The sequence below is a fragment of the Crocodylus siamensis genome, chromosome 5, assembly GCF_052110815.1.
Source record: "Crocodylus siamensis isolate JL-2025a chromosome 5, ASM5211081v1, whole genome shotgun sequence".
Taxonomy (NCBI): Eukaryota; Metazoa; Chordata; order Crocodylia; family Crocodylidae; genus Crocodylus; species Crocodylus siamensis.
The window spans coordinates 161,280,529-161,301,357 of record NC_143399.1 but is presented as its reverse complement, the minus strand read 5'-3'; the positions used below and the strand labels follow the sequence as shown (position 1 = coordinate 161,301,357).

General features: G+C 46.1%; 1 long non-coding RNA gene across 1 annotated transcript; it reads right to left on the bottom strand.

Moving 5' to 3' along the window:
• Positions 1–3,775: 3,775 nt before the first annotated feature.
• Positions 3,776–20,394, bottom strand: LOC149864836 (uncharacterized). The gene is made up of 3 exons (XR_016442300.1): positions 19,497–20,394; positions 17,069–17,272; positions 3,776–5,676 (listed from the first exon to the last, which is right to left on the bottom strand). It is a non-coding gene; the product is annotated as an uncharacterized LOC149864836 (long non-coding RNA).
• Between the last annotated feature and the right edge of the window lie 435 nt (positions 20,395–20,829).

Sequence of the window (20,829 nt, the reverse complement as noted above, 5' to 3'; positions counted from 1 at the left end):
CAGATTCACAACTTGACCCTCCATCTCTTAAGCTGACATAACACTCATAGCACTCAATAACCTGTAAGTGCAAATGAAGGTCAGTGCTGCTGATAAACTGTCAATTGTAGGAGGAAATAAAGGTCATAAGTTACATAACTGGCAGTCACGCGACACTTCTAGGATCCTAATCACAGCATTTTATACAGAAATGTAGACGTTGATGTTGGACTCAAATGCTCAGAACACTATTACGAAATATCGAAATGTCAAAGAAAAATATAAAAATATTTCTAATGGAGAATTGTGCTTTGAGACACACAGCTATTATATTCAGTTATACCATACTGCACTTTGTCTTGTATAAACCATGACAGTCATTACTGTGGTTTTCAGTATAGAAAACTGAAAGTCACATTGCAAAGAGATTGTCAGCAGTGAAAGATTTTTGTTACAGGAGGAATGAGCTTCAGGAACAAGAGCTTCCAATGTTTTGAGATGCTTGCCAACTTGGCCTCTACTCCAGCCCCATGTTCACATAGCCTTAGCTCTTTTTAATAGGAAATGTATTGAGGCATATAAATAGGGAACATTTTGAGATGGACTGTGGTCAAAATGGCCTGTAGCTATTGTCTATATTTACGCAGCCCAAAACAGTGCTATACAGAGATACCCAAGCTAGCTATGAAGGAGAGGTAAGATACGTGAACCTGCATAGCTCTACCTTTGTATTATTCTCTGCACAAGCTAATTTACCTTGTTTCTCAGGGCTAATTAACTCTGGTGGAAAGCTGTCCACCATACACATGCTGAAATTCTTTACTGGATCTGCCCCGAGTGGTCTGTACATTGAGGGATCACATCCAAGTTGTGGGCAAACCTCTGGAGTGGACATGTATTCCGTGCTAGACCTGCTTTTGAACTGGATAGAAACAGATGTGGTGATGAAGTGGGTCAGTCAATTTTCATATGCTCAGATTTCTCTGCACAGTTTGGCAAGATGGGTAGCTGATATTTAAGGTCTGTGTAGTGATGCACGTATCATATCAGAGAGCAGGACAACATAAAAAATAAATCTCTTCAATGAATTGGAAAACCCCTTCCCTCCTTGCACACTTCTTTTGTGTAAATAATATTACTGAAACCCTCCTCATGGCAGAAGACAGACAAATCATAAAATTAAATCCAACACCAAAGATATAAAACTTTTCTATTGAGGTTACAGACCATGCCTTCACAGTGCTTCCTTTATACTCAGCCTGAATCATTGATTGTCTTCCTGTTTTATCGCCATTCTCTTTCCTTCTATTCAGGAGTTTTCTATTACCTGCCAGACTATTGTATTACTGCTAGTAACACACAATCCTTTGTGCAGAAGAAGTCATGCACAAAATAAACAGAGCTTTATCCTGCCATCTCAAAACTTTCCCTTTTTCTGTGCCTAAATACATTTCCTATTAAAAGGAGCCAAGGCCATGTGAATACGGGAATGGAGTAGAGGCCAACTTGGCAGGCTTTTTGAAGTATTGGAAACTCTCATCCATGAAGCTCATTCCCCCTCTGACAAAGATCTTTCACTGCTAACAATCTCTTTGCAATGTGACTGTTTCAGTTCTCTATGCTGAAAGCCACAGTAATGACTGTCATGGTTTATACAAGACAAAGTGCAATAGGGAATCTGGGCCACCAGTCAAATTACACCAAGCACTGGAACTTTCTTCTTTACATTCTTTTACACAGGCTTCCCCATTAGAAAATGCCATAAAATAAAAATTACTTGAATAGGTGCCATATGTATGCAGAAAAGTGTGCTCAGAACAGAGGTAAAGCTCTGTTCTCTTTCTCTTGCTTTCTTTTTTAAGGAAAATCCCAGAACTCTGATTTAATATGAAGGATGAAACATGGACAGCAGTTGGAGCCTAGAAAGCCTCTGCAATTCAAGTGTATGAAAGGTAGGAGCCAGTATCAGACATGTACGTATGGAGAGGGGATTCTGTGCTTCTTATGTACTAGCAGCTGTGGGTTGTAGATAATAGGATGGGAGAAAGGGAAAATATGGCTTGTGGCTGGGTAGTTTGGAAGATTTTCAAATATCCCTGAAGTGGATGCAGGAGGACTGTGACCTCTTTTGCAGCTCTTTTGCAGTTTGTGGAGTAGCAGCTGTGGAATGGCAGCAGGGACTGTCCTCTGCACTACTTTCAAATCAGAGAATGGATTCTTTCCTCTTTGCAATGACTCCTCCTAAGGCACGTTTACTCCTGTTTTGTGAAGGGTAAGCTTTGCCTGACAGAAGCAGGGCTTTTGGCTTTCCTCTTCACTACTGATGAGAAAGTGAGTGTATGCAAAAGAGAGTTAGGAGGCCTTGTAGCTGTTATTCTTAAGCTGGACAGAGTTGAGAGAGACAGTAACTTGAACAGATACGTGATATTAGTTTAGCTCATCTGTATAGGGAAGGGTAGGATCCTAAATGTATATAGCTAATGGGGTCACTATATATGTAAATAAGTGGCCAGACTGGTCTTAACAGTGCTTCCTGCACCAGTGTTTGAAGTGGTGCAGATCCATATGCCCTCAGCACTTTAAACCACTGATTCTCAACAAGGGTGCTGCAGCACCCTTGGGTGCCATGCCAGCCTTTGAAGAGTGCTGCCAGGGGACAGGAGATGAGAGAGAAGTGCAGCCTACTTCAGGACATAAGTTCAGGCTCTTCCCTTCCAGCTGTTCTTTCTTCCTCAACTCACTGCAGCTCGGGCTTTCCCAATTGCATGCTCCTCCTCCTTCTCCACCCCTTATTCAAGCATGTAAAATAAATAAATTGGTTTTTGAAATGGGATGCTGCTCAGGTCTCCAAATTATGGAAGGAAGCCTTGAGTCTAGAAAGGTTGAGGACCACTTTCTTAAAGCCAAACCTTGTCTAAATTTTTTTTTCATTATGCTTATTTCCCACATATTTATGAAATACTAGTCAATGCTAGGGATAGATGAATTATAGCTTGCCGCCAGGAAATCTGGCTTTGACAGCAAGGAAGTTGGTGGACTTTTGTACTTGGTTTCACACCTTCAATGTCCAGAAGTGCCATTGGAACCTCCAGTGTATTTCCAACAAGTATCTTCCCACTGACTAAAATGATTCAGGCTTGGGGGCACTCCCAGTGCAGGTGCCAGAAATATCTTGCACTCTTGAAACTTTTCCAGCATAACCCTGAGTCATGTATACCTATGGTATGCAGCCTCGGTGGTTTCAACTCTAGGATGTTTTTCTGTGCAGTATTTGGATTTATGTGGAAATATGAGATGGACATGTGAGCTTACACAATACCACCCAGTGATCAGTCAGTTATCATGAACTTGTTCTTGCAGATGTGGGTGTGGTAATTCTTATTTCTGTTAGTGTTTGGATGAAAGTATTGCATCTCTCCAGGTACTATTGGAAATCTTCCCAGTCTTATAAATGGTCTTTCTGATTGACTGATGCTTTGCTGTGGGCTATAAAATGCCTCCTCAGCTGAAGACATAGGAAACTGAATGATACTGGGCATATGGTATTTGCTTGGCTGATGCTCTCAAGATTTCTATAATAATATCAATATTACTATGTTGAGGAAAATTTTAATTGAGTTAAATAATTAAAGTTAAAGAATTGCTTTAATTGTGCATAAGTTCCATTTACAAGTTTTGGCTTTATTATAGATTAATTCAGTAGAAGATTGTGAATTGATGACACAGGCAAAGTTATATAATTAAGAAACTTTAATTGTTGTAAATGCAGAGCAAAACAGAATTGCACTATTTTTAAAAGTGGTTTGAAAGCAATTACACTCAAGGGGTTTGTGGGGTTTTTTGAATGCTCCTGAACAAATGCAACAAACTTGCCAGATGGATGTGAGCCCTGTTGTTTTACCCAGGTGATTAGAACCGTTTCATATTTCAGCATTGTTCCCAAATGCTTGTGGAATATCTTACAGTGTCATAGGGTGTCTATACATGTGCTCTGGAGGTGTGTATGGGGGTGCTTTAATTAGAGCATCTCCAAGTGCTGCTCTAATTAAAGCTTCCAGAGTGACTTGTATATCAGTGTCCTCACACTTAAAAATGGCAGTAGGGATGCTTTATCTAAACCTTGTTGAACCAGCTTTAGCACGCCCATTGCCATTTATGAAGCATGAGGATGTGGATTGAATCATAAAATCATAGAAAATTAGGGTTGGAAGGGATCTCAGGAAGTCATCTAGTCCAGTCCCCTGCTCAAAGCAGGACCATGCCCAACTTGATCATCCCAGCCAAGGCTTTGTCTAGCCAGGTCTTAAAAACATCCAAGGATGGAAAGTCCACAACCTCTCTGTTCTAGTGTTTTACTACACTCCTAGTGAGAAAATTCTTCCTAATATTTAACCTAAACTTCCCTTGCTGCAACTTGAGACCTCTGCTCCTTGTTCTGTCATCTGTCACCACAGAGAACTGTCTAGCTCCATCCTCTTTGGAACCACCCTTCAGGTAGTTGAACCCTTTCAGTCTTCTCGTCTCTAGGGTAAATAAACCCAGATCCCTCAGCATCTCCTCAGAAATCATGTGCCCCAGCCCCTGAACCATTTTTGTTGCCCTCTGCTGGACTCTCTCTAATTTGGTCACATCCTTTCTGTAGTGGAAGCCCAAAACTGAACACAGTGCTTCAGGTGTGGCCTCACCAGTGCTGAATAGATGGGAGTCATCACTTCTCTTAACCTGCTGGCCTCACTCCTACTGATGCAGTCCATTATGCCATTAGTCTTCTTGGCAACAAGGACACACTGTTGGCTCATATTCTGCTTATTGTCCACTGTAACCCCCAGCTCCTTTTCTGTAGAGCTGTTGCCCAGCCAGCCTGCCCCAGCCTGTTCCAGTGCATGGGATTCTTCCGTCTGAAGTCTATGACTTTGGACTTATCCTTGCTGAACCTCATGAGATTTCTTTTGATCCAATCCTCCAATGTGTTTAGGTCACTCTGAATCTTAGCTCTAGTCCCCAGTGTATCTACTACTCCCCGCCATCTTGGTGTCATCTGCAAACTTGCCAAGGGTGCACTCTGCCATCTTCAAGGTCATTGATGTTTTTCAAAGTTATTGAATAAAACTGCCCCGGGACTAACCCCTGGGGCACTCCACTTGATGCCAGCTGCCAACTAGACATTGAGCCATTGATTACTACCCTCTGAGCCCAATGATCCAGCAGTTTTCTGTGCACCCTACAGTTCATTCATTCAACACATACTTCCTTAGCCTTGCCTGCAAGAATGTTTTGAAAATTTATCAAAACCCTGTTAAAATCAAGGTACACCACATCCACCAGTCTCCCTGCATCCACAGAACAGGTCATCTCACCGTAGAAGGCAATCAGGTTGGTCAGGCATGAGTTACCCTTGGTTAATCCATGCTGACTATTCCTAATGATCTTCTCCTCCAAGTGCTTAGAAATGGATTCCTTGAGGACCTGCTCCTTGATTTTTCCAGAGATTCAGGTGTGGCTGACTGGTCTGTAGTTCCCTGTATTGTCATTTTTGCATGAGACATGGATACACAAGAAATGGAGGCTGGCTGGTGTGCGGTAATTACGATGCTCCATTAGGCTTGATTGATTGAGCCTGCTCTGACACACTGGAATTCTAGCATGTTGAAACAGCTTGTGCACTCGTGTATAGGCACGCGTGTAGACCAAGTGCTTCTGTAATACAGAACACAACGAAAAGCAGATCTGAGATGTGAAATTCCCTCTGAGTTGATCCTTGCACCAATGACTCATATATGCCATTCACTTGTTCAACTGTAAATAAATTTAATTCAGGATAGGATTCACAAAGGTATTTGGGTGAATTTGTCACCCCAGTCCCATTGAACTTCACTGTGGCCAGTGTTTAAAGTTGTTTATTTTACATTTCCTTGAACTGTCCGCAAACAAAGTATATTTTATCATTAATATTTTTATAACATCTCACATTGTAAAAATTCACATCTGTGAATTAAGTTTTGAAATTTGGAAGGGTTCAGATATTGCAATTTGATTCTGCACACTATAGAGATGTGAATTTCTGTGTGGAATGAGGATCTGGAGTGTTGCTTTGGGTCTATCTCTAGCCTGAAGTTTTGGTGACACCTATAGTTATACCTAACCAGAAAATCTAGATTTTTTGAATTTTACTCATTCATGTTTTTTAAGGCCAAGAAATATACATTTTACTTTAAATAGTCATTGTTTTTATTTATGTAAGTAATGACAATGTGTTCGGTGCAGCTGAACAGTATTCTTCACTGTGCAAATAAAATTCACTAAAGCAACTGTACAAATCAATGAAGCCTTATTGTAGCATTATTGTAGCATTATTGTAGTTTTGTATTGCAAAAGTTTTAAAATAAAATCCAGGTATAGAAAAGTCAATTGGGAAGGAAAACCAAAGCTGATGCGACAGTATTAAATAAGTTATTGAGGGGGGTCACTCTTTACCTTGAATTCTGTGGAAATGCATTTAAAATGATACAGGTAATGACTACAAAAACTGTGTATATCATAATGGATTCAGATTTCAAACTATATACATCCTCAAGCTCATGCTGACATCTCTGCAAATTGTTTCTTGAATATTAAACATCATTTGTGGTTAGTTTTTTATTTCCAACAAAAATAGCATTGTGAAGCAAAAGAATACAGGCTGGAGGTTTATACTTATCCTCATAATTAGTATTCTTTTTGTTCTAGATGAACTGATGTGAAGTGAAAAAGGATTTTTATTTTTATTCAAGATCCAACTGAGTGAGTGGGAATAAACTGAAAAAACCCATAAAAATCCTTTTCTCATTTAACATCAGTACATCAGACGTAAAAATAATTTGTACAGACTCAGACTCCTTCATCTTCTTCCTCCCTGTGTTTATTTTACGCTTTCCACATGCTCTGACTGGGTGATGATGAACTCATCAAGCAATTCTGTTCCCTTGGGCCATGTACAGACATGCACAAATCCAGGGAAAGAATCGATCTAAGTTATATGGTTTTCTGTAAGTGGCCTAGTTTAAATCAGAGTGAACAGTACACACATTTGGCCTTTGTGGAGGGGAGGAGAAGGGCCTTCAGAAAGTCTGCACTGAGCAAGGCCCGCAGGCAGGGATGCACTACATGCCTCCCAGCATGCCCTGCAGGTTCCCCCAGCTGCCAGACTGCCAAGTGCAGCCCAGTGCCCAGGCTGTCCCTGATTGGCTGCTGGCCATGGGTTAGCCTGCCCCCAACCCCCCACCACATGTTTGCAGACCCTCCCCCAAGCTCTGCCCTGAGGTTGCCAGAAAAGCCCCAGAGTGAGTGTCCTCCCTCATGAATTACATGTGTCTCTTTGTCCTGGCCTGCCTACACCCTGCCATGGCACTCCACCACTTGCACCCAAGCATGCAAGCCCAGGAGGTGTGGTGTGTCCTGCTTATCACCCTGCACAACTCTGGATATGATGCTGCAGCTAGTCATCATGGGATGTAACTTATTACTCCAAGCCAACAGCCAGATGCCTGTCCAGGGCAGTTTACTGCACCCTGTGCCCACCAAGCAACCTGGACTGGGCTACTGACTTTCATATGGCTGACAAGGATGAGGCCACCCAGGGTGCCATGAAGGCCACCCAGGGTGCCTGGCACCACCTCCAGACCATTAAACAATGGTTTGGGGCCTGTGCCACCAGCAATAACTGGTGGAAGTGGATTGTCCTGGACACCTGCGATGGCAAACAGTGGATCCAGACTTTGTGGCCCTCACTTTGGAGAAGTGGGTGGTCATTGCCACCATGAAACAGGCCACCCCCAGCAGTCTTCATTATGTCACCAACCAGTTCAGCATGGGCAAGACCGTGGCTGATGAGGCTGTCCAGGAGGTGTGCTTCATCATCTAGAATGTCCTGGCCAAATGCTACATCTGCCTCATCAACCCACAGGAGGTGATTGCCAGGTTCCACTGCATGGACTTCCCCAACTGTGGGAGCTGTGGATGACGCCAACATCCTCATCTTGTGCCTGACCCAGGGCATTGAGGGATTCCTCAACCTCAAGTGCTACTTCTCTGTTGTCCTAGAGGGCATTGTTGAACACCAAGGTCACTTCACCCATATCTTTATTGGCTGGGCGAGCAGCGGCCATGATGCATGCATCTTCCACAACTCCTCGCTCCCTCAGACAATGGAGAGTGAGCACTATACTCCCAAAGTTCACAGTTTCTTCATCAGCACCATTGTCATCCTTCCTCTCATCACTGGAGACCCTGCTTACAACCCCTTCTCCCACCCCCTCCATGCTCTGGGTTATAAAGTCCTAAATGGGACAGATAGACCACTGAAAGGAGCACTTCAGCTCCTGCCTGAGCAGGTACTGCATGACTGTGGAGTGCACCTTTAGCTGCTTCAAGGCATGCTTGTAGGCTCTCAGCATGTACCTTAGGATGGAGGAGAACTTCTGTGCCTCATTCTTGCTGCACGTGTCCCACATGACATCTGTGATACCCAGGGGAAGGTCTTTTGCAAAGCCTGGGTATACTCCAGTGGTTCTCATAGATAGTGGAGTGTTATCGCATCTCATCCCTCACCTTGGTGTCGTCTCTGCCACCCAGCCTCATGGCACTGCCAACCAGGGCAGGGTGCAGAGTACTGGCACCTGCACTTGCTTTTTAAATTTTGCCTGAAGAGCTCAATAAATTGTTTTAGTGTATGTCCTTAAATGCAAAGGAGAGGGGGTGCCGTTTCAGCACCAATGGTCTGAGTAGCTGCGAGGAGGCTCAGCTTCTCTCAGTAGCTGAGCATGGCCCTGAGAGATAGGACAGGGAGGTGTGAATGAGACAGATTTATGTTCACACAGCATAGGCAACTGGAAGGAGGTGCACATGCTCCCCCTGATGGCTGACACTGAAGCTGTCGGTAGGGCTGGTGCGCCCCCTGACAGGGCCACTCCCATCAGCGGCTTCTGCAGGTGTCCCCCCAGATTCAGGACGTACCAGTTACTCATGTCCCAACGAATAGAAGTTGGGCTGCTAATCACCCAGGGCCAGGGTGTGGGTGGCCTGGCATTTTGTCTGTGGTCCAGTAAGGGAAAGGAAGGGAAGGGAGAGGATGGGAGGGGATGACTGGTCTGCTCAGTGCTGAAAGACAAGCCCCTCAAGCAATTATTGGTCTAGGGCCCTGTGCTTTTAATGGTCAGGGCGGGGTGATTCACCCCCTCCCCCATGCCCCTCCATCTCTGCACCTTCCTCCCTCCCCCTCCCACTTCTTCTGGGCCTTTTGGTCAAACAGCCTGGGAGAGGGCTATGGCCATGGTGACTCCCTATAGCAGCCACTGGCTGGGCAGAGGGAGGGGAGCAAAGGCCAGCAGGTTGGAGCTGTTCTGGAAACAGGCTTGCACTGAGAGCTTTGGGCTGGTAGGCCGTTGTTCTGCTGATACCTGCCTGCTGTACCTTGGTCCCCATCATGGCTTCATGAAGTGGTGTAGTGCTATACCATCCCAGACAGAAGAGTGTCCTCGATCAGTTCCAGGCTTCACCACAAATGAGGGTGGGGGGATGGTCCTGGGTGCTGTGGGCTGTGCTGCAGCAGCAGCTACTGCATTAGTATTTGGAGGCTGGGGGGTGCTCTGTGCATCTGGAAGAAGGGCAGCGAGGAGGTGTGAGAGGAGTGGGAGTGGAACACCCATGGCAGTTGTATTGGGAATGGTGTCTCAGGGTCCACGTATTCAGCTGCGATCCACAGGGCTGAGCAGGATAGGGAGGTGGAGGGCATGGCCTCAGGCTTCAGGTCCCAGGTCTCAACTTCTGTGGCATAAGAGATTTCCCCTGCTCCCATGCACTGTGCTTCATGCTCTTGGCAGTGATGGAGAAGATGTGAAGGGAGCTCAAGTCCTACTGCAGCTTCAGCTGTGATCCCATTTTCTGATAACCTGGGCCTTGGTTATCCCATCATCCTGGGATATTTCTGCACCTCTTCCTTCAGTGGAGTCCCTGCCAGCAACTCCTCCTGCTCCCCAGTAGTGCCAGACATGTGCAGGGTGGTGACAGGCCTGTCTATGATGAGCAGATGGGACAGCTCCTCGTAGAAGGGGATGCTCCGTTCCTGGCCCCCAACTTTTTATTGGCATCCTGCACACACCTGTACTGGCTCTTCATTCATTTAGTCCTGGCCCAGAGCCGCACCCAATCCCTGCTGTGGTTCCACACTTGCATCTGTTTAGAAATACAATGTGCTTGAACATGTCCCTGTTGTAGTGCTCTTTGTGGAGCTGGTGTGGGTCTTCTTACCCAGGATGGTAACAAGATCCCTCATCTTGGAAATATGGGATAGATGAATGGACTGTAAGGTGGATGGAAAACTGGATGGAGCATTGGGCTCCGAGATTGATAATCAATGGCCCTATGTTTAGTTGGTAGCTGTTATCAAGTGGAGAGCCCCAGGAGTTGGTCCTGGGGCCGGTTTTGTTCAATGACCTGGAAGATGGCAGAGTGCACCCTCAGCAAGTTTGCAGATGACACCAAGCTGAGGGGAACAGTAGATATACTGGAGGGTAGGACTAGGATTCAGAGTAACTTAGACAAGCTGAAGGACTGGGCCACAAAATAATTTTATGAGGTTCAACAAGGACAAGTGCAAAGTTCTGCCCTTAGAACAGAACAATACCATGCACCAGTACAGGCTGGGGCTGACTGGGTGGGCAGCAGCTCTGCGGAAAAGGACCTGGGGGTTACAGTGGACAATAAGCTGAATATGAGCCAGCAGTGTGCCCTTGTTGCCAAGAAGGTTAATGGTATACTGGGATGTATTGGTAGGTGCGTTGCCACTAGATCAATAGAAGTGATTATTCCCCCCCTATTCAGGACTGGTGAGGCCACATCTGGAGTACTGTGTTTAGTTTTGGGCCCCCCACTACAGAAAGTATGTGGGCAAATTGAAGAAAGTCCAGCAAAGTGTGACAAAAATGCTGAGGGGGCTGGAGCATATAATATACGAGGGAACTGGGCTTATTAATTTAGAGAAGAGGAGACTGAGAGGGGACTTAATAGCAGCCTTCAACTACCTGAAGAGGGTTTTGAAAAAGGATGGAGCTAGAGTGTTCTCAGTGGTGGCAGATGATGGAACAAGGAGCAACTGTCTCAGGTTAGATATAAGGAAGAATTTTCTCACTAGAAGGGTAGTAAAACACTGGAACAAGTTACCCAGAGACGTGGTGGAAGTGGCATCCTTGGAGGTTTTTAAAACCCAGCTCTACAAAGCTTTGGCTGGGATGATGTAGCTGGGGATGGTCCTGCTTTGAGCAGAGGATTGGACTAGATGACCTCCTGAAGCACCTGCCAACCCTAACTTTCTATAATGCTTCTATCTCCCTGTAGTCCCAGCTAGGTGACCAGGAGTGGGTAGTGAAGGAAGATGGGACATATTCCTCCATGGTCCATGGCACTGCCCATAGAGTCCTAGTGTCTCTGGGTGGGTGCGGGTCTGGCTGAAAGGGGGTAGATATGTGGATGGCTGGAAGGAACAGTGAGTGTGTTTCCAGCATGTGGCTCTCCTTCTCACTCTGGTCCAGAGTGACCAGGGCTCCACTGGCCAAGCCACTCCCATGATCTCAGACTTTCCAAGGACCTCCTACAGGCATTCTGTGATGGTGGCTGTGGCAGGGGCAGGGTCCTAGTGGCTGCCATGCTCCTGCAGAAACAGTCTTGTGGGCAGGGGAACTCACCTGTCTGAGTCTGAACATGCAGCCGGCTCAGGCAGCTGGGAGATCACAGCTCTCGGCACAGCTGCTGGCAATCCCAGGAATGCGGGTACCCAGTTCTCAGGGGAACTGGCCCTGATTACCCCATGGCAGGTGGTGGGCAGTTTAAAGAGAAGAAGTTGAGGGAAGTTCGGCATTTCCAGGAAGAAACCTGCAACAGGCAGGGGGAGGAACCTGGAGGAGCTGCCCAGCATGCTGGACCCTCAGTAGCTGCAGAGAGTGACAAGCCCTGAGGAAAGAGATCAAGCCTTTTGCTTCAGAGAGATAAGTAACTGGGGAAAAGGGGGAAGGACAAAGAAGCAGTCCTCACAGAAGCCAGGCTGCTCATCCAGGGGAAGAATCCCTGTGGATAGCAGTTGGGGCAGCCTACGAAGGAGGGAAAGGGAGTGAATGAAAGAGGACTGGTTGCTGCAGCAAGCTGGGACAGAGGCTACCTTAAGGCTGCCAGCATAAATAATAGAGCCTAAGCATCTTGTCGGGGAATGAAGAGCCAAGCAGGGGCACACTGCCAGTGGCAGAATAGACCCAGAAGGAGGAGACAAGATCTGAGAGAAGTACCAGTTAATTTTGAGTTAGGAAACAATTTAAGTTAGTGAGAAAGGGTTTGATTTAAATTCATCTGCACAAAGGAGAAGTAATAGCAAGAAGGGAGGGGAAGAACCTGTAGCCCAGTAATTTGATTTGAGTTAAATAAAAGGGAAAAGAAACCTACAACCCCAGAGAGTATAACTGAAGAGGACTGAGGCAGAGGCATACAAAGGAAGAAATCTAAGGGATCTCAGAGAGATAACACTTCTTTGATTTGAGGAGAATCGTCATAGAGCAACAGAGCTGAAAAAGAACCAGGACGAGCTACCACAAGCTGAGGATCAGAGAGAGAGAGAGAGGCCTGGACTGTCTCCACTCACCAGCCACAGAGAACAGTGAACATCCACCTGAGAGGAAAGGGGCAGGGTATAGGGAAGGATGGAGGCTGCAGAAGATCCATCAGATGGATGTGCAAGCCAGAACATCCATCCTCCCAGATATCAATTCCATCAAAGCGTGGCAGGCCTTATGACCTGGCTTGGAAAACTCCTGTGTCATCTACCTGCAGCACTAAGGCAGCTAGCCATGCCCCACCTGCTCCTGAAATTTCCAGGGGCATCCTCGTGCTTGCCTCTTCTTGGATGCTCAGTACGCTCCCCTCATACCTGGCCCTAGTATTCCAGGGCCCTGTAGCTGTGGGCCAGAAAATCCTTGCAGTAGCCCAGGTACCTGCTGGCAGCGGCCGATCCACGGAAGTCACAGGGTTGCTTCTTGTGCAGGCCCAGTCCCAATGTTCCGCTCCCTGCCACCCTGACCGACCAGAGATGAGCTGTCCACACTGGCTCTTGCTTGGGAGTTGGGGATGTCTGTGCTGGGGTCTGGGTTCCAAAGTGCCTGGCTCTGGCCTCTGAGATGTCATGTGCAGGTGCAAGGGGTGGGGTATGTTGGGTTGTGCCTCAGTGTGGGGGCATGGGGCAGTATGAAGAGTCCCTGGCTGGGTGCATGGGTGCCAGGTTTAGGGTCTGGGGATTCTCCTGGGCTCAGTGTTGAGATCTGCATGTACATCATGGGGTGCTTCATGGCATGGTGTTGGTGGGGTGGGGGCATGGCTTGTGTGCCAAGGTCTTGGGGCTTGTGCAGGGGACACAGATGCTTCCCTTCCCTCTGATGCCTGCCAGTGGCTGACGGATGGCTGGAGGCAGGAGGTGGGGCTGGGGAGAAGGGCTGTGCTTGCTTGGTGCTGGGAGAGCCTAGGGGATGGGGCCTGCTGGGCATTCAGCTGGAGCAAGCAAGCACAGGCTGAGTGCTAGCATACCTCCCTGCGAGGGATGGGTAGGAGGTACCACAAAGCAAGTTGGGATGCTGAAGGATTGTGAGTTAACTTGAATTGGTAGGGAAACTTGATGCATCCTTTTAACCTAAATCAGTCTGGATTTAGTGTACCTTACACCAGGTCTATCTTAGACCACTTGCACCATTTTTAGACTGGTCTATGTATGGTTATAGTTTAGATTGATCTACGTTCACTTAAACTGTTCTAAGTATAACATCTGTATGTATGGAAGAAGCATAAAGTGTTTGAAGATCCTAAATGCTCTCACTACAGTTGGGGAGATTTGTGCAAGTGCAGGAACTGTGAAAGACAGCTGTAGGCTGTGTTTCCAAGACATATCCCTTCCTTTGTTCCAAGCAGCCCAGTCTCCGACCAGTGGGGACAGTTCTAGGAGGGTGCAGTTATGCCAGATATATTGCCATACATACAGAGAATTTCAGTATTGTGAAGAAAGATACCAAATGGACTTAAAGCCACCATGGCACTTCCTTCTAGACTTGCAATTTTTTATGAGTGTTAACAAATGCAACACCAAATCTTACCTTTGAGGGTCAGTTCAACTACTCTTTGAAGGCTCAATAAGTAAAAAAGGTCTTTCTTCTATTTTGTGTTTTACTATGTCTGAGAAATTACCAAGGAATGCCACAGCAATGTATAATATTCATTTAGCAGAACTGGCATGCCGCCACCCTCTTAAAGTTTCTCTGGTGTCAAAAAGTTTAGGACCAGAACATCTAAAACAACTTTCTTTTCTAAGAAAACAAATTATCACAGTTAAAGGAAGATGAGAAAGGCTTAGGTTAAATTGGATCAGAAAATAATTCTTTCTGTTTATTCGAAAAAAAAAAAAGAAATCCATCTGTGCATCTACATTCTATATAGTGGAAAAGCATTAGGTACTATGTTGATAAAGAAAAATCACTTCATTTTGAAATACATATTAATAATTATTTATTTGGCTTTGGTCCATTCTCAGTTGCAGTAGGTTTTTGGGTACTGGGATAGCCTATGCTATTTTTCTGCATCTGTTTTATTTTCTCTCATTTCTATAGGAGAAAATAACTTGATGATTGTAGAAGGCTGGGTTTGGGATTCTCATCCCAGCTTTTTGCTGGAATTGCATATGATCGCAGAACAGATGCTTTCAGAGATTCTGAACAGTTACAAATCCAAATGAAGTCCATGAGAACTAAGGATGATCAGTCCTTCTTTACCTTACTCGCCCTTACCTTATCTGAGCCTCAGTTTCTTCAGCTAATGGTGATATAATGGGTGCTACATTTGTTTGCATACAGAACCTGAGGAATTGGGAGTAAGCAAGCGGAGCATGCTTTTATGGTGGTACCACCCTGTTGTAGTATGAGACAATGTAGACATGCCTGCAATGTTTACTTCACAAGAATATGATGTAATGTAACGTTCATAATCTTGTGAGTTCTGTAGGTGAAAGAAGCTGGTCATATAAATGCAAAAACCATTAGTACTTTTGTTTTCAACCTTTCTGGATTCCAACTTTCTCATTACTTCCTATGTTATGATCTTATTTCTGAATAAGTGAGATCACAGATAATGGAAATAACTACAGCATTTATAAAACTGAGTAAGCTCTAGGACAAATACAAAGAGAGCTACTAGAAATACTGTGTAGATGTGGCAGCTGGCTCCGCAGTGGATCACTGATGGAACCGCACAATTGACCTGTGATAGCAAAAGTGGACTTATTAAGCATAAAATGCTTATTGTGAATCATCTATTGCTTGAGGATACCAGAGTTGAAAGATAAAACTAAACCAAGAAGCACTTGAAAAGAAAATACACCATAAAAACAAAACAAAATAAAACAAATAACCCCCCCCCAAGCAAATAATGGAATAATAGCATAATGGAAAAATGCTTTAGGTAGTAAACTACTTAGATAGGATCCCAGGGGAGGTCTAAACATTTTGTACATAGCTTTACCATGTAACATAGCTTTACCAGTCTGTAACATGTGGATGTCAGCTAATGTACCATTAACAGTGGACAGGGGAGGGGGGGGCGTCAAATTAATTCTCAGGAGAAAAGGTTGAACCCAGAGAGGTGAAAGGAACATCAACATAATAGATATGTAATGTGTGATTCGAATAGGGATGGGCTACTTCTAGGGGAATGCTTTTGAGATATTGCACTCTTACAAAGTGAATAACAATAATAATAATAATGGCTGCTTGCGGACATTAAACTAAGACAAACAAAAAGCATGCTTTACTGGAAGAAGTAGCATGCAACTTCAACCTAGTTCTGGAGCATCTGTATAGATCAGGTGCTTCACCAGGACTTTTTGGCACTTTTAGTTAAAGCTGATTCAATCAGCTATTAGGTAAAAGTGCAAAAACCGCCCCACTAAAGTGCTCAGTCTATACAGATGTTACATGAGCCAGGTCCAGTTAAGGCTCTGCTTTTTCTGGGCATGTGCTGGGCTGTCATGGGAGTGCATGGAGTTTAAAGTAAAGCACTGCTTTTTTCTTAACATCTGCAAACAGCCAATAATAGTAACAATCTACTGTAAATCATGCCAGATTCTTAATGATCTCTATGCATGGTGATTATTGGCTTTTTCCTCATGCCAGAATCACTGACAGGTTCAGAAGTCTCAGCCTTCTCTTCCAATTTAGTTAGTTTGATACACATTCCAGTAAAGTCAATAGAAAAGATCCCACTGAATACAGTGGGATTTGGATCAAGCTGCTAGTATGAAGAAGAATTGCAAGAAACAAAACATACTTGAGAGCCTAAATCCTTAAGAAATAGTAATGGGAAAGTGCATAGTGTGTTGCGGACGATGTGGGTTGCCTGCAGTTCTTCTTTGGAGCATATAATAGTGTTTGATTATTCCAGCATTGCGAACACACTCAGTGCTTCGTACCTGATTCAACATGCCATTCTGCTAACCTCAGCATTTGTTAGATTAGCCCTGTGTTGTATTTATCATTTATATTAAACCTCAGCTAATATACACCTGCAGTGACTTAAAATTCAGATGATGATACTGGAATAATTTACCTTCTGTATTTGTTTTAAAAGCGAATCTTGTCTCTGTTGCACCAATATTTGAATAGCAGGAATAAAAGATGATGGAGTTGCTCTAGGTTTACAGTTGTGTAACAAAGCATAATTTGATACTTCGTATAAAACTCCTGGATAATATATGCATAGTACAAGGGCAAGGCATATTAGACTAAATCTACACTTACGAAAAAAAAAGAAAAAGTTCAGTGACTGAATGCTGTTTTTCAGGTAAGTTTAAAAAATTCAAATTCCTATTCATTTGTTTTTGAGTCTCCTTTATGTAGCCTGTCTCTTGGTGCAGCCTGATATTGTCATAATTAGGAGGTATTTGCTTTAATTGCCTATGAATTTTCTCTGGAATATTTGGTAATCACTGATGTTTTACTTTTGAAAGAGAACCTACTTTCAGGCACTTGGCAAGACTTACCTGGGAACTCTAATGTCCTCACATATCCAATCAGCCTCCTGAGTTTTAATTTTGTTTTTGTCCAACCAACTAATGGTGTATTGGTAGACCCTGTTAGAAGATTCTCTTCTGTAACATTTTAGGGTTTTTTGTCTCATCTTTGAAGAATGTATTTTGCATAGAGAGGAGATTTTCTAATCATCACTTTTCTTCAGAATTGTCCAACTGGAAAAAATTAAAATATTTCATATAGATAGTTTGAATATCTCAGAGTTCCTGCAGAATCCTGCCTGCCAAGTGGGTTTCAAAACTTCCCTGGTTTCTTCCCATCCTGCTCACCTGGGTCTACATTAGCACAGTTCACATCCTGCTCACCTGGGTCTACATTTCTCAGGCCTGCCTACATCATAACAGCAGCGTGTCCCCCAAAGGAGGTTTCTAATAGGACAGGGGCAGGCAATTATTTCAGGTGGAGGGCTGTTTAATGAGGTTTGGTGAGCTTTCGAGGGCTACACCCCTTGATAGTTGCCGCACGCCCTGGTCTCCATCTTGAGACTGGAAGACCCACCCTAACTTTTGACCTTTGCCACTGGAAGTCCCTCCTCTTGCCCCCCAGAAATTCTCCACTGGGGGAGATGGCCATCTTAAACCAGAAACCCCCCCACAAATTTTACACTAAAAGTCAAACATCTACTATAACATATTTTATAGTTTCATAGTTGGTGGGGTCAGAAAGGACCTGAGTAGATCATCAAGTCCAACCCCCTGCCATGGCAGGAAAGAGTACTAGGGTCAAACGACCACAGCAAGGTGTTCATCTAGCTTCCTCTTAAAGACCCCCAGGGTAGGAGCCAGCACCATTTCTCTTGGAAGTTGGTTCCAGATCCTAGCTGCCCTGACAGTGAAGTAGTGCCTCCTGATATCTAGCCTAAATCTACCCTCTGCCAGCTTGTGACCGTTATTCCTGGTCACTCCTGGTAGTGCTTGGGGGAACAGGGACTCCCCCCAGTGCCTGTTGGTCCCCCCTGACTAGTTTGTAAACAGCCACTAGATTCCCCCTCAGCCTTCTCTTATGGAGGCTGAACAGGTTCAGGTCCCTTAACTTCTCCTCGTACAGCCTGCCCTGCTGCCCCCTGATTATGCGAGTGGCCCTCCTCTGGACCCTCTCCGTGTTGTCCACATCTCTCTTGAAGTGCGGCGCCCAGAACTGGACGCAGTACTCCAACTGCGGCCTGACCAGTGTTGCATAGAGGGGGAGGATCACCTCCTTGGACCTTCTTGAGATGCATCTGTGGATGCATGACAAGGTACGGTTAGCCTTCCTGACCGCTTCCCCACACTGTCAGTCCATGTTCATTTTGGCATCAATAATGACTCCAAGATCTTTTTCTGCCTCTGCACTGATGAGAACGGAGATTCCCCGCCTGTAGGTATGCTGCTGGTTCTTCCTCTCCAGGTGCAGTACCTTGCACTTGTCAGTGTTGAAACCCATTCTTTTTTCATCCACCCACCCCTGCAACCTGTCTAGGTTCAATTGCAGCCTATTCCTCCCCTGTAGCATGCCCACTTCTCCCCACATCTTAGTGTCATCTGCGAATTTGAACAGGGTGCTTTTTACACCCCTATCCAAGTCGCTGATGACAATGTTGAACAGTGCAGGCCCGAGGACCGAGCCCTGCGGAATTCCACTGCCCAAGTCCCTCCAGGTCCACCACCACTCTCTAGGTGCAGCGTCCAGCCAACTAGTGACCCATCTGACTGTGTAGGTGTCGACGCCACAGTCCCCTAGTTTTTTAATGAGAATGAGGTGAGAGACAGTGTCGAAGGCTTCCTAAAGTCCAGAAAATCTACATCCACTGCTACACCTGCATCTTAGGATTTTGTGACCTGGTCATAGAAGGCCACCAGGTTGATCTGACAGGACCTGTCTCTAATGAACCAGTGTTGGTTGGCCCTAAGCATAATCTTCTGTGTTCCCTGGTACCTTCTTTTTATCCCATATGTATGTAAAAAAGGACTTCTTGTTGTCCTTTATCTGGGTAGCTAGTCCCAGTTCTATCTCCGCCTTGGCCTTCCTGACTGCCCCCCATACATGAGAGGGAAGCCCCATATCAGGGCTGGCCTGCCCTACCTATCTCCGCCTTGGCCTTCCTGACTGCCCCCCTACAGCCCCAAGCAACCTAGGTATAGTACTCCCTGGTATAGGACTGCCCCCCTACAGCCCCTCCCTTCCATTGGGTGTATGCCTCCTTTTTAGCTAGGAGATGTTTTCCCGGATGCTTTTGTTGAGCTATGGGGGCTTTTGCACCCTCTTGCCCCCTTTGATCCTCGTTGGGATTACCTCCCTTTGGGCGTGGAGGATCGTCTCCTTAAGGAATGACCACTCTTCCTGGACACCCGACTCCCCTCCCTTCCAGGACCTCAGTGCCTCCCTGACTGTTCTCCTTACCTCATTGAAATCCACCCTTCTGAAGTCCAGGACTGCTGTCTTTCTGCAGGCCTTTACCACCTTGCGCTGGATGGTAAATTCCAGCAGACAATGATCACTGTCGCCCAGATGGTCAAGCACCTGCAGACCCCTCACTGGGTTGTCACCCACAGCCATGACCAGATCCAACAAGGTGTCTCCCCTGGTGGGGCTGTTCACCTCCTGGGTTAGATGTAGGTCCTGTACCTCAGCTAGAATTTTAATTTTATTACAAAATTTTTTTTTGTCATGATTTGTGTTTGCATACTCTATATAGACGCAGTTGCATAATAACTCAAAAATAAATTCTTAGTCATATATTGTGTGGTTGTATGAGTGTGTGTGTATGGTGGGATATGGAAGGTGTGTGTATGTTGGGGATGTGTATATGTGGGAGGTTGTGGGGGCAGGGTGTAGCTGTCTGGGATTTGTGGGGCGCGAGAGAAGGTGTAGGAGTGTGGAGACCCCCCACCACACTCCCCCCATGGTGCAGCAGCAGGCAGGGATGCTCAGGGTACTCATGCCTGGTGCAGGTATTGGTGCTCAGTAGTGTGCAGCCCCCATCAGGGTGTCTCTATCTCTGGCACTCCCAGTGTGCATGTGCAGCCCGTGCATTCACACAGCACAATAGGGAAGCCCCACTGCTGGAGCTGGTTGCCTTCCCCACCCTCTGCTGTGCAGGTCCAGGAGTAGGGAAAGCAGCCAGATCTAGTGTGTGGGGTAGGACTGGTCCAACATTTTTTGGGGGGCCATGACATGAAGAAGCTGGCGTTGGCGGTGGGGGACAGAGAGGGTGGTGAGCAGCCGAAGAAGCCAGCAGCAGTGGGGGAGGGCGAAGGTGGTGAGCAGCCAGATGTGAAGTGTTCATGGCTGCAGGGGTTCCTTTGGCTGTGGAGCCCCCTGCGGACACATGTTCTGCACGGTAGGGCAGGCCAGCCCTGATATGGGGCTTCCCTCTCATGCCGTATGAGAGCAGGGGCTGTACATGGGTGGCAGGGGGCACTGGCACTAGAGAAGGCCCAGCGGGGGCTGTACCCCTTGCCACCACATGCACTGCTGGCTGGAGCCACACTCTGTGCCCTGCCAGCCACCAGCGCCTGTGCTGGGAAAGAGTGCCCCCACCTGCTGCTGGTGCCACTGCCTGCCAGGGCTGCGCGCCATGGGGGGGTCCGTACTCTCCACCTCCACACCATCCCTCATACACACACCCTGCCCACCTGAGCTCCATGCTGTTGCCATGCTGCCTGTCTTTGCTGCCGCCAGCCCCAGCCTTATGCTCCATGCTCCCGCCCAGCTGCAGCTGCCTCCACCCCCA